Genomic DNA, 15539 nt, shown 5'->3' on the forward strand with positions numbered 1-15539 from the left:
CTGCATTTCAGGAACATGAAGGACATCATTTAGAGTCACAATCTTGCCAGAAGTCTTCTTCAAAGCTATCTTGCCCATTCCTTCAATTTTTGCAGTAGCGGAATTTGCCATTAAAATTGTCTCGTTGGGTACAGAGGGATCATAAGAAGTAAACAACTTCTTGTTAGCACAACCATGATGAGTTTCCCCCGAATCAATCCACCATTAGGATTTCTGACTAGGTTGCATTCCGAAAGCATGACACATAAATCATCTATTTCATCATTCTTCTCAATCATGTTTGCTTGACTTTTCTTCTTGTCCTTATTTGGTGCATGGCATTCAGCAGCCTTGTGTCCAACCTCTCCACAGTTGTGGCAATTACCTTTGAACTTCTTCTTGCTTGGGTAATTCTTCGGTCCAGACGGCTTCTTTCTCTTTTTACTCGTTGAAGCTTCCTCAACAATATTTGCACCCATTATTGTTGAATTTCCACGAGACTTCTTTTCTACAACCTTGTTGTCCTCTTTAATCCTTAGGCGAACAATAAGGTCTTTCAGTGTCATCTCCTTGCGCTTATGTTTCAAGTAGTTTTTAAAGTCCTTCCACATCGGAGGCAACTTTTCAATAAATGCCGCAACTTGAAACGCTTCATTTATGACCATACCTACAATCATAAATTTAGGATTAATAACATAATCAATATCTTTAATAAAAATATTGATTTGATTTATACCTTCGGCAATGAGGTCATGAACGATGACTGGTAATTCTTGAACTTGAGTTATGACAGACTTACTGTCAACCATTTTAAAGTCCAAGAACTTTGCGGCAACAAATTTCTTTAGTCCAGCATCTTCCGTCTTGTACTTCTTTTCAAGAGCATTCCACAACTATTTCGAAGTCTCCATGACACTGTAAACGTTGTACAATCCATCTCCAAACAACTCAATATATAATTTTTGCACAAGAAGTTAGAATGCTTCCATGCCTCCGTGACCACAAATGCTCATTAGCCGGAGTCTCTTCTCCCAAGACTGGGAAGTCCTTGTTTATAAAGCGTAGAAGAACATTTTCTGCTGCCAGCGTTTGAAGTCCATGCCGAAAAATTTTTCGGGCTTTTCTGCCGGTGCCATCGCCGGTGCAGGCGTTGTGCGACTTGAAGACGTCGTAGCCATTGCATCAGTAGTCGTTTCAACAGAGCCATTTTGTTGTTCCGTACTTGTTGTCATTTTCTGTAAAAGAAATTGACACACAAAATTAGTATATCGGTGAAGTTTTTATATCTTCAAACCGAATACAAACAACCGAGTTTTTTATATCTCGGATTGAGTAGAAAGTTACAAAAGACTTTGATCTCAAACTGGAGTAGAAAATCCGAAGATTTTAATCTCTAAAACAGGAGAAGAAAGCCAATACGATTTTAGTCTCCCAAACCAGAAAGTAAGATGAATACAGAATTTAAATTCTTTAAGCTTGTTAGTACATTGTATTCAAAACTAGAAAACTAGAAAATTGTTAGTTTAAGAAAGCAAAACAAAAAAATTCTGAGCCCACAATTTTCTTGTGTGTCCTTTAGGAATTTAATCCCCTCACAGTTTCCCAAGGTTACAGATTAATTCCTCCCAAGATAGAACGGAATAACTATTCTGTGATAGCGGCACTTCAAATCACAGCACTTCGGCGAACTCAAATGGCGGAGCAAATCACACAAAAATGCTTATGTTTAGCTTTTGAAAACCAATGCAGAAGATTGAGGGGAGAGATTTCAGATTTTTCGGTGGTTGAAAATGAGGCTAAGCCTCTCTATTTATAGCAAAGAAGTTGAGTCCCAACAGGTGCATAGGTGCATGTTCGTTAATAAGGTATCTTTTCAGTAGAAATTATTTAAACTGCTGTTGAACGGAATGTTTGGTCGCGAACTCGACCATTGGAAAATGATTCCGCGATATTTTTTCCGCGAAATAATATTAGAAAAGAAAATATTAAATAATGGAAAAGGAAAATAAATCCAAAAAATTATCAATCAATCATATGAATTATCCGAAGCCGAAGCCGAGCGACGACGGCGCGAGGTACCACTTCTTCTTTAACTCTTTAAGAGCTAGAAGATGTGCTTCTCTATATAAGCACAAAGATTTTCTTTCCTTCTTCCAATGAGGGACAAAGTGCATTAGTAAAGTGAACTAATTCAAAATTTTATTTTCCTCCATTTTTTTTTCCACCATTTTCCATTCACACTTGTTACTAACAAAACCCAAGAGTCCGGAACCTAAATATTGTGTTTTTGGACTCAAAGTACATTAATTGGTGTAAAAAAAAGTTACATATCTATATATAGCGTTCAAATAGAAGACGCTATACCTTAACGGTAACTTTTTCCGTTAAGGTATAGAGTCTTATATTTATACGTTATACTGACAGGCGATTTGACTGTCACATATAGCGTATGAAATGAAAACGTTATACATATAACGTTTAAAAAAAACGTTGTATCCTGATTATGGACCCACCAATAATTTAACTGACATAACAGTAATTAAATGAGTATAGCGTCTATTTAAAGAATGCTATACGTCAAAAAATTTCCATATTCCGGGCTAGCCATTTCCTATATATAGTGGTTAGGATTTTAGGAAAATTCGTTCACAAAAAATTCCAACTCCCATACAATATTTTCTTGTTGTTAAATTCTTAAGAATTTTTTCCGTAATGTCTGAAGAACGTAGAATAAGAGTTTCATTATATTGGGGGGGGAGGGGGTGAGGTTGTGATGGAGAGTAACTCTGTGAGGTATAGTTTATCTCATCAGGGTCATGTTAAATTACCACTTACAATGGAGTACGATAAATTGATATCGTTGTTATGCAAAAAAATGGGTGTGAGGAAACGTTCAGTGATTCTTAAAGTAACCGGAAGATATCCGTATTCCGTCACTCCGCAAAGGGCTGCTTTTTACTCGGAGTTAAACATCTACGATGATGAAACTTTGAGGGATTTCTTGAGGATTCCGGATGAATACCGGGAATATCCTGTAATCAAAATGTTGGATATGTACGTCAAGGTCGAAGACGTTCCAAACAATGAGGTTGCCAGGCAGGTTTCGGATAACCCCCAGTCATCGGGTGGTTATTCTGGAGGAGTTTTTGCCGGACAGGTTCCGGATGAAAGAGTTTTCCTTGACTTAACTTATCCCCACCTGCTTTACATAATTCACAAGACGAGTGGTAAGCTTCAATTTCCTTTGTGTTAACGATGTACATTTTTGTTGTATTGAATTTGTATTAACGCTCATATATTTAACAGGGGGTACAGGCCGGATATGAATTTTACAAATTATGAACCAAAGCATAGTTTTGGTGTGTTGGATCATGGTGGTCCATCCGGGAGCCGTCACCTAAATGAAAATGTCCATCATGGAATTTCATCACATTACGACTTGTAAGTGAAGTGATACAGCTATATGGAAAGTATTTATTAAATTTAGTATCTTATTATTTTGTTGATTGTGCAGTGAAAATGAGCAAGTTGAACCAAATGTACTCACTCAATTGCCCGAAGACGACATATTAAATCGGGATTTGGCAGATGCACAGAGTGACGAAGAGAATAGTGATTACGACAACAATGCTGATGAATCTGGAGACGAGACACCCTTTCCTCGTGAGGATGGTGATGAGGAGGATGAGAAGGAAGGACCTGATTTGACGAGAGAGTATGCTCCACCCCCCCCCAGACAAAGAGCGTACGAGTCCCAAGTGCCGTTTCATTCAAGGGAGATTCCTTACCTTGATAACTTGCCAAGAATGCCGGATGTGGAAGCTCCCACAAGGGATTTTGATGAAATTCGGACAGCAATGTGGGATGAGTCTAGACCAACATGCTGGCAAAGGGCATGCTTTTCCTGATAAAGACGCACCTAAGCAGGGCTTTGTAAAATGCACAACGTAAAAGAGTGCCGTGAGATGACGGTATGGGAGTCAAGTCCGGTTGTATACAAGGTTGTTTGTCGCAGGTGGTTTTGGCCATGTCATTGGATGTTGCGTGCGAGCAAGAAGAAGACAGGTCTGTGGAAAGTGGGTAAATACATTCCCATCCACACACGCGAAATGGACACATTCAACGGGAATCACTTCAACTTGGATATTGACTTGATTTCTCTTGTTCTTATTCCACACATCGAAGCGTCCATAAGGTATAAAATCAAAGAGTGCATTACAGCAGTCCACCAGGAACATGGCCATACCATTACTAAAAGAAAGGCATATCTCGGGCGCAAACGAGCGTTTGAAATAGTCTATGGTAACTGGGATAAGTCATTTGCAGATTTGCCTAGGTACATGGCTGCACTGCAGCAGTTTAACCCCGGGACGGTTGTTGAATGGAAGCTTGAGCGGAGTCAGGGTAAACCAGAATATATATTCAATTACGTGTTCTGGGCGTTTAAACCAGCAATTGATGGTTTTTCGCATTGTCGGCCCGTAATATCCATAGACGGCACTCATGTCTATGGAAAGTACGATATCAAGCTGTTGTAGCCGTGACAGTAGATGCTAATGGACAGATATTTCCTCTAACTTTTGCTATTTGTGCCAATGAAAGCCAAGAGACGTGGACGTTATTTTTGAACCACTTGAAAGAGCACGTTGTCAAACACCATTCCGGTATCTGTCTAATATCTGATCGGCACGGTGGTATCTTAAGTTCTGTGGAGAACTTGCCTGCATGGAAAGAACCTTATGCCTACCATCGTTACTGTGTTAGGAACCTTAAAGCCAATTTCCAAAAGGCATATCCCAACAAGGATCTGCATGATTTGATGTGGATGGCAGCAACAGACCACCAACAGCATAAATTCTGGAGGCACATGGAATATATCAGGCAAGAAGACGAGGCAACTTGGTTAATGCGACATGACCCTAAAAAGTGGACTTTGCATGCGGATGGTGGAAGACGATGGGGAACTCTGACTACAAATGTGTCAGAGTCTTTCAACGGGTCATTGAAGTCGGCAAGAGGATTGCCTGTCACAACCATGGTGCGGATGTCGTTCAAGCAGATGGCAGAGAAGTTTGTTGAACGGTCTGCAGCTGCAACATCATTGATGGAAAGGGGTGTTGAATTTATGCCAGCGCCAATGAAGAGGTTTGAGAAATACAGACGGCGAGCACATTGGCATTTATTTTGCAGTATGATAACGAAAGAAATGTTTTTGAAGTTCGCACCGCTATCCATCAAAATCGGGGTAATAATATACATACTGTAAATGAATCTACAAGGTTATGCTCTTGTGGGAAATGGTCCATCTACCACATGCCTTGCTCACATGCCATCAAGTGCTTTCAACTAGTTGGTTTAGGTGCAACCAACTATGTTGATCAACAATATAGTGTTTCGAAGTACCTAAACATATATAGTGGGCAGTTGCAGCCAGTGGGTGCTGAGCATTATTGGCCGCCTGAACCATTTAAAATGGTGTGTAACAAGTCCTATTTGCGCGGAATACAGGTGAAGAAGAGAACGGTATACGGAACCAAATGGATGTTAGTGATACCATTTATGCGCGCAGATGTGGTATATGCTCGCAAACAGGACACGACCGTCGAAAATGTCCTTCGGATGGTTTGGGTGGCAATAGTGCTCAAGCTCTTGGTGGTCCTTCTTCTATTATGCCTAACCATCACTGAGTTTATGTTGTATAGGACGTTGCTATGTTTATGTTGCAAGTTTTATAAAATAAAATTATGTTTGTTAATTATGAGTTGAACTTTTCCATTTCAACTTTTTTAATGATATTTTAAAAAATTATATATTCCGAAGAACTGGAAACAACATTGAAATATCATAAGGCTAATTAATTTAATTTTAATTATGTTTGTTTTTTATACATAAGTGTTGTCTTGTCCAACTGACATAAAGCTGTTTCGTACCTGTCAGAACCTTTAACACGCAAAGCATAGCGTGGTCAAATATTACTTTATGTCTATATATAGCGTGGTCAAATATTACTTTATGTCTATATATAGCATGGTCAAATAGTACGTTATGTGTGTTGTCTTGTCAAACTGAAAAGGCTGCCCAACTGACATAAAGTTGTTTCGTACCCGTTGGAACCTTTAACACGCAAAGCATAGCGTGGTCAAATATTTACGTTATGTCTATATATAGCGTGGTAAAATATTATGTTATGTGTGTTGTCTTGTCGAACTGAAAAGGCTGTCCAACTGACATAAATTTATTTCATACCTGTCGGAACCTTTAACACGCAACGCATATTGCGGTCAAATACTACGTTATGTGTGTGTATAGCGCGGTTAAAGAGTACGTTGTGTGTGTTCTCTTGCCTATAAATAAAGAGCTCATTCTACATATTTTCTGCGCTCATCAATAACTAATTGCAAATCTTTCAAGAAAAGAGAGTTTTTTTTAACGCACAAATGGCTCAAGCTCTTTATGTACCAAGGTGCGAGTGTGAAAAAAAATGCATGACGCAAAGATGTTGAAATAATGGTGAAGCTGGACGCCGCTACTGGCACTATATGAACAAGTTTTATAAGGTTCCCGACGAACCTACTTGCGATTTTGAGGTATGGCTTGATGAACCCTGTTATCAGGAATACTACAAAGAATTGTTGCAGCATCTTCATAATGTGTGTTCACAACAGTGGGAACGTGAAGAAGAACGTAAAAAAGAGGTTGCGGAGTTGAAAGCAAAACTTAAAGAGGTAGAAGAAGAAAAAAATAAGTTGGAAGAACAATTTAAGTGGTTGGAGCAGAGAATAACAGGCGGCTAGGACTAAACATTGACATGTATTTGTTTGGTGTGATACTTTATCTTTATGTTTCCCGAAGCTTAGTATTTTTATTAGTTATAAGTTGCTATGTTTGTGTTCGTGTTGTAGTATTAAACTAGCTATTTTTATTAGTTATAAGTTGCTATGTTTGTGTTTGTGTTCATTGTAATGGAATTTAAGTTTTTGCGACTTGTGTTTGTGTTGTAGTACGAAACTAGCTAATTAACGGGGAGATAAAAAAGTAATGCACATATTATATAAAAGTTGTTGTTAATGTATATACAAAAATATTATTTACATCAAATACAGAAAAAAAAGAATAAAATCAATGTGTCCCGCATCCAGTGTGCTTCAATGCAGCCGCTGGCCTGAGGCGCATCGCATCCCGCCTAGGTACGCTATCGGGATCGTCATCATCAAGTCGCCTCCTTATAGCCGGATGCGCCGCTGCATGATCATCTGTGGTGCTGACAGGATCAGTAGAAGGGGCCGTCAGTCCAGTAGAAACCTACATAAGAATAAAAAGCTTAGTATATCAAAGTATAAAATAAGTCACAACAATTTAAATTGTCGTACCACTATCTCGTCGGGCTCCTGAATGTAAGCATCTGTCGCAGCAATGTCAACACCGCGTTCAGCCTTAAAAAGGAAATTAACAAAGTTATGAAAAATAAAAATAAATTCTAATTCAATACTATGAAAGCCATACCTGCGCCTGTGATGACGAACCATAACTCAGTCGGCGCCCACTATGTAAATCTCGGGTCGGCCTATCCTCAGCAACAGTAGACGGCCTGGAAAGTATGTATCCCAATCCACTCTAGAAAGGCCCGTGCCCGTGATCAATAATTGACCTGACGGGGTCACCTGCGAAGTCCCTAGAGTGAGATCCATCCCAAGGCTGTACGACGGCATGTCCGTCTCATGTAGGTCACCCCGCATATCGGCAACAAGATAATCAGCAGGGGCCTCAACACCCCCTTGCTGGGGACCACCTCCTCTCCGCCCACAGCCACATCGTCCGGCACCCCCGCCTCGTCGGGCACCACCACCTCGTCGGGCACCACCACCTCGTGCCACACCAGGGCCTCGCTCGTACTGCTTTGGCTCCACATAATCAGGCATGTGTGCCAAGCGCTGATCCTCCCGGGCTCGCTGCAGTGTTCGGGCAGCCAACTCTACAAATCGATGGCTGTAATCCTGCAAGGTGACCGCAGGATCGCCGACATAATCCTGCATCTGCAGTCCCATCTGATAGACTGTATGTAGTCCAATAGCCTACACAACGTATATAATCTAAACTACATATATTGCACTAAAATACAGTAGTATAATGAATACTAACAGAAAACATACCAGTGCCTCGTGTCGCCCGGCGTAAGGAACGTACCGACCGCCAGCCTGATGAACAGGGTTCCCGAAAAAAATTCGGGTGACGTGCTGGTACCAGGACATATACCTCTGAATAGCCACCTCCTCCATATGTGTAGGCGGGGGTGGAATCATCTGATCTCGATGGTCCCAAATATGGATATGCGCCGCTAACCATGCCATAAATGCGTCGTCCGCCCTGCAACGATCATCTCTCTGATAATGCGTAGGCTCCCATATAGGCCCCCTCGGTATATACTGCGAGCGGACAAACTGCCGAAGTACCCGCTCCGAGGCATGATGCTCCACAATATCAAGGCATATGAATGGGGCAGAAGTGCTCCAAATCAATCGGCCGGCCGAGCAATAAGCTGGAAGGGAAGCTATCAACTCGTCGTTGTATGGCATCCAGATGAACTATCAAATAAGAACATGAAACGTGAGTATGCGCAACACTAAGTTAATCTATACCAGGTAAGTTTAGGTACATATTTACCTGTACGCCCTCCAGCAGATCCAACACATCCCTGCAGAGGGGGAGATTATGATGAGCATCATACTCCCGTGAAAGTGTACGACGGAGAACCAACCTCCTGGCTAGAGGGAGAAACGGAGGTGGTACATTAGGAGGTAATTGTGGTCGAGGTGGCTGAAACTACAAGAACCGCTCCCAGGCCCAAACCTAACATGCAAAGTTGACGTAAGGTTTAAGATAAATTCTAACTAGGTAGAGTTGGGACAGATAAACAGATTATTTGAATATGTTGTCACCTGTAGAAGCGGCATAAAACCACAAACATCTCTCTGAGTGCCCATGCTTGCCCCGCACATCTGCCTATACATGTAGCCGAGAACAGCACCACCCCAACTATAATAGGGTAACTCATCTAGCAGCTGAAGATGATGAAGAAATCTCAAGCTGACTAGGTTCCCCGAAGTGTTCGGGAACAAGAAACCTCCGAATAGAAGAAGCAGCAACAACCTCGTATATCGGGTGATATGTACCTCATCTGTATCGTCGGTGATATCGGGGTGGAGTACCTCCAGGTACTGTCGAATAGATGTCAAAGTCAACCGACTGGCACCCGACGATGCAGTCTCGTCCTGTGGCCTAAAACCCATGAGCTGCTGCAGCATGTCCAAATAAGCATCACGCGCCATAGACCTCATGGCAATAGGCAGTGAAACGGCAATGCCATCAACGGGCAGGCCATATAAAATCTCCACGTCCTGCAGCGTGATGGTAGCCTCGCCAATGGGCAGGTGAAAAGTATGCGTCTCCAGTCGGCACCGCTCAATCAACGCCGTGATCAAAGCCCAGTCAACCTGTATCCGCCCGATCTCAATAATCCTATAGAATCCCGTATCCTGGAGGCGATGGACTACACGCTCGTGGAGATCTCTAGGCCTCAGAAAATCCCACAGGTCGTCCAGTCTCCTAGCACGGAGAGTCTGGGACAGTAACTCTCCCTCCCATATATGGGCGGACCTATGATCGCCCTGAAGCACTAATAGCTCACGAGAGTTAGGGTCGGGATGTATAGGCGTGTCCATGTCGTCAACTGTAAATTAAACAACATTAATTGTATGTTTATTATTTAATTGTACAAAGTATATATACCTATTGGATTTCAGGCTCGATATTTGCGGCCCAGTAGCACCAAACTATCATGAATATTTATGTGTGTCAAATTCAATATTTTTGATTATTTTGTGTGTGTTTATTTTATAATTTAAATTCTTAATGGGTTCCAGGCTCGATATTTGAGGCCCAGTAGCACCAAACTATCATGAATATTTATGTGTGTAAAATTCAATATTTTTGATTATTTTGTGTGTGTTTATTTTATAATTTAAATTCTTAATGGGTTCCAGGCTCGATATTTGAGGCCCAGTAGCACCAAACTATCATGAATATTTGTGTGTGTAAAATTCAATATTTTTGATTATTTTGTGTGTGTTTGTTTTATAATTTAAATTCTTAATGGGTTTCAGGCTCGATATTTGAGGCCCAGTAGCACCAAACTATCATGAATATTTATGTGTGTCAAATTTAATATTTTGATTATTTTGTGTGTGTTTGTTTTATAATTTAAATTCTTAATGGGTTTCAGGCTCGATATTTGAGGCCTAGTAGCACCAAACTACCATGAATATTTATGTATGTAAATTTCAATATTTTTGATTATTTAATTGTACAAAGTATATATCTTCATCTACCAGTATAAGAAATACTTAAACTACAGAGATTCTACGCTAAAATACTATACGGTTTACTACGCTAAAAGTTTCTACATTGATTATTTAATTGTACAAAGTATATATCTTCATCTATCAGTATAAGAAATACTTAAACTACAGGGATTCTACGGTAAAATACTATACGATTTACTACGCTAAAAGTTTCTACATTTTACTATGCAAATAAATACACTAAATGTAAACAATAAATACATTTTAATCACATAAAATTCACAAAAATACATATAACATACTAGTTTCGCAAATAATACACAAAACGACATGGAAACACTAATATCTAATTTCGGATACTACGATAAACAATTAAATCTCAATTTTACATTTATTTTAGAACACATTAATCTAATTCCGGATAAATATAACATACTAGTTTCGCAAATAAAACATAAAACGACATGGAAACACATTCAAATCAACTAATATGCATTATTATACAAGTTTCGACATAAAATTAATCGAAATACCTCGATTTAGTGTTTTTGAAAGTAAATTGGCTGAAAATTTGAGTTCGAAAGAGTGAAACCACAATAATATGATGCACTACTACGATGTGGGACCTACGTTCTTAGCGTTTTGTGTGACGGTGGGGCCCACAATTTTTTTTAAGAGACGACAAGGGGTGGGTGGGGGGGGGGGTACCAGAATCCAAAACGAAAGGAAGTAAAAAAATGGGGGAGGGGGAGTTCTAGTCTTCGGGAGAAGACGAAGGGGATTATTTAATAAGGGGTATGTCGCACTAATTCTTTGCTCTATAGGTATAGCGCTTAAATTCTATGCGCTATACTTGGCAGTCAAATCGTTAGGGGGTATATCACACTTATTCCATGCGCTATACCTTAACGGCAAAAGTTACTGTTAAGGTATAGCGCGCGAATTTCGGCGTTATATATAGAAAAGTAACTTTTTTTTACACTCATTAACGTCACATTTGTCCAAAAAGACAATAAAAAGGTTCTGGACTCCTATAAATACTACTACTACTTACAAACAAATATCGATGTTTTCTTCTTTTTGACAAATGAGTAAAGTTGACTTAAGCGATTCATATTTCCTTGTGATGACTTCTTATTCTTCTATTTGTTTCCGAAAAGGCAGCAGCAACAGGCTTGTTCGTCTTCGGAGACTCCACAGTGGATGTAGGAAACAACAACTATATTGAGACCATTCCTTAGAACTGAGCCAATTATGAATCATATATATGCCCAGAATGGTTTCTTCCAGGAGCCTACTGGTCGCTGAGGTGACCAACCACTATTCTTCTCCAATTTCAAGTACTACAGCAGGTTCAAAATTTTCAAATAATTATGTGGAAGCAAAAGTGACTTTTTCTTCGGGAGGCTATGAAACTGTTCGGGAAAGTTTCACTTCTTTCATTCCTTATCGTGCGAGATTTTCACTCTGGATTCTAAATTTCTGTCTTTCTATTCTCTCACATATGGTTAGGACACGTACAGTTGGATTAGATGACCAGACACCAGCGCTCCCTACTAGAGCTGAGAGAGGTCGAGATAGAGGCCGAGGACGTCCACGTGGTGCAGCCAGAGCACCTGCACGAGCTGCCACAGAGGAGCCACCAGTAGCTCTGGTTGGAGGGCAGGCACCTGAGACGCCTGTTACTGCACCAACCCTCCAAGAGAATTTAGCCCAGTTTCTGAGCATGTTCAGTACCTTGGCTCAGGCAGGATTGATCCTACTTGCTCCTGCCACATCTTAAGGTCGGGGGAGGAGCACAAACTCCCGCCGCCCGTACCACAGAGTAGCGGGCCCATGTCGACCAGGTTACAGAGATCATACTGATGCAGCCGTTAGCTCTAATTTAGCCCCTCGTTAGGGTACCGGTTTCTGAGGCGGAGCAGCTCAGGCTCGAGAGGTACAATAAGTACCACCCTCACACTTTTAGTGGTTTGGTGTCAGAGGATGCCAAGGGTTTTATTGAGGAGTGCCACCGTATCCTCCGTACTATGGTATTGTGGAGTCTAGTGGAGTTTCTTTCACTACGTTCCAGCTTATAGTAATGGCCTATTAGTGGTGGCGGGAATATGAGATGGATAGTCCGGCCGAGGTAATATATATATATATATATATATATATATATATATATATATATATATATATATATATATANGGTAAAATACTATACGTATTTACTACGACTTAAAAGTTTCTACTATTTTACTATGACAAATAAATACAACTAAATAGTAAACAATAAATACTATTTTAATCACAATAAAATTCAACAAAATACATATAACATACTAGTTTCGCAAATAATACACAAAACGACATGGAAACACTAATATCTAATTTCGGATACTACGATAAACAATTAAATCTCAATTTTACATTTATTTTAGAACACATTAATCTAATTCCGGATAAATATAACATACTAGTTTCGCAAATAAAACATAAAACGACATGAAAACACATTCAATCAACTAATATACATTATTATACAAGTTTCGACATAAAATAAATCGAAATACCTCGATGTAGTGAGTGTTTTGTGTAAAAATTTGAAGACAAAGCAGTTAAATCACAATAATACAATGCTCCAATACGACGTGAGACCTACGTTCTTCACCTTTCGTGTGACGGGAGGGGCCCACAATTTTTTTTTTAATCACGGGCAGTGGGACCAGAAGCAGAAAGGTTAAAAAAATGGGGGAAAGGGGAATGGTCGGGGAAGAAGACGAAGGGGGTATTTAATTTAAGGTATAGCGTTGTTTTTTTAAACGCTATATGTATAGCATTTTCATTTCATACGCTATATGTGGCAGTCAAATCGCCTATCAGTATAGCGTATAAGTAGAAGACGCTATACCTTAACGGAAAAGTTACCATTAAGATATAGCATCTTCTATTTGAACGCTATATATAGATATGTAACTGTTTTTTTTACACCTATTAATGTACTTTGAGTCCAAAAATACAATATTTAGGTTCCGGACTCCAAAACCCAACATGTAGCTTGTCAGAATATCTAGTGAAGCAAATATAGTTATTGCATTATTAATTATTTAATATTGTTATACTGTAATGTGAACTTTTATTAGCTTATAAATTGACTTATTGTCTTACTTATTACCTTATTAATAATCATCAATAAATGTAAATTTTTTTATTCTTAAAATTTATTGTATTTTTACACTATCATCCTCTTACTCAAAATTCTTTCATCATTTAAATCTATCAATAATATTTCTGGGTATTATTTAATAATTTAATTTATATATCTTAAATAACTTTTACAAAAACTTTTGACCTATAATCAAAATAATATCACGTTTATTTTAAATTATAACTTTTAATTAGTCTAAATTAATACATAAGCTCCTTTATAATGTTTCAAATCTATTGAATTTTCTTATAATTATTTTTTGCATTACGTGAAATTAAATTTTCTTTCTCTTTTAGTTTCAAGATACAACTTTAGCTTTTAATTTTCATTAGTAAAATTACCTACATGAGATATTTATTTAGTATGTTTCATTATTTAATATGGTATCAAATTTTTATTTTTCTTTATCTAGAAACAGTACAATTTTGTGGTCATATCTATATTATAAGCGTTCTAAGAACTTTCTATATAAAAAGTATTTCAATAGTAACTTTGACTCTATTTCTCATATTCTAAAGTGTAATTTTTCTTATCAAATTTTTTTTATAAACAAAATCTTATCTCAAATTTTTACAACAACGGTTCCACTATCATTTTTTACATAATATTTCTAAAGATAAGAATAAAAATTATGAAATGGAAGAAAAGGGATCATGTGGTTAGTAAATAATTAATAAAATAGAAATTCTTATTTTTAGAAAGTTTTGGAATCTATTTACAATGAAAACAGGAGTCAATCTTCTTTGATTTATACCTTTAAATTAAATCTCATCAAATTTGATTTCCCTTATTTCTTATTAGATTTTTTAAATATTTTTAGATTTAATCCTAAAAGTACCAAGTGACTTTTTTTTTTTCCCCAGTATGCCACTTAGCTTCATAATAAGCTTTATACCCATTTTCAATATAATATCAATATAGATATCTATATCCTACAGGTTAATTTTACATTTAAGCGCATGGTTTGATATATATATCCAAGTGATTAATATATACAGGTTAATTTTACATTTAAGCGCATGGTTTGATATATATATATATATATATATATATATATATATATATATATAGAGAGAGAGAATTATTTATACTTTGTGTTTTCGCCTAGTAATTCATTTGCTATTTATCCAAGTGATTAAGATTTATTCTTATTAAGTTAAATTTTTTAATTATATAAAAAATTTATTTACGTTTAAAATATCCATTTGTCCTATTTGTCCATATTAATATGATTTTATTACTTTTGTTATTAAAATACTTTTTACTGATTATTTAATTTTTTTTCTTTATCTTATAAATAATTTGTATATTTTACGTAAGATCTTATTTGTTGCTTGAATTTTTTTAATTTTTAAAGTCAATAAATCTTTAATATCTTAATTAAATTTTAGTTTAATTTGATATTTTAATTCACTCCAAAGTATAAATAACCATGTGTTATATCAATTTAAGTCTTCCTATATTTTTTTATTTTTTTTCTATTATAGCTTTTTAATTAATTTTCACCTCCATATTTCTAGCTAATATAGAAGAAAATTAATGAGTGGATCAATATATAGATATAGATGTAGATACCAATATACATATAAATACAAATATAGATATATAAATTGGATTTGTCTAAGATCTATTTAGATTATGTAGAAGATTAATTCAACTACTTACATTAATTATGTTTTCATTTATAATTTTTAATTATTAATATTGTCTTAAAATTGCCAAGTGGCTCCATTTTAGCTTGCCACTTGGCTTAACCACAATGATACTACCCTCCTTTTAATATAACTAGTATTAAAACTCGCGCGATGCGCGGATGGTACTTTTGAAGCATTACCCTCCAGCAACTTTAAGTGTAATCCCCTTTTAAATCTTCACAATTGGACTAATAGTTAGTGTTGCAGGTAAAGAACAATCCTTCCTCATTTAAAGACACTGACATAATTATCAAGCTATGAATGACCTCATCGGGTATTTCATGGAAATAAACCTTGCCGCTTTTACTGAACTAC

This window comes from Nicotiana attenuata, unplaced genomic scaffold (genome assembly GCF_001879085.1).
Source record: "Nicotiana attenuata strain UT unplaced genomic scaffold, NIATTr2, whole genome shotgun sequence".
Taxonomy (NCBI): Eukaryota; Viridiplantae; Streptophyta; class Magnoliopsida; order Solanales; family Solanaceae; genus Nicotiana; species Nicotiana attenuata.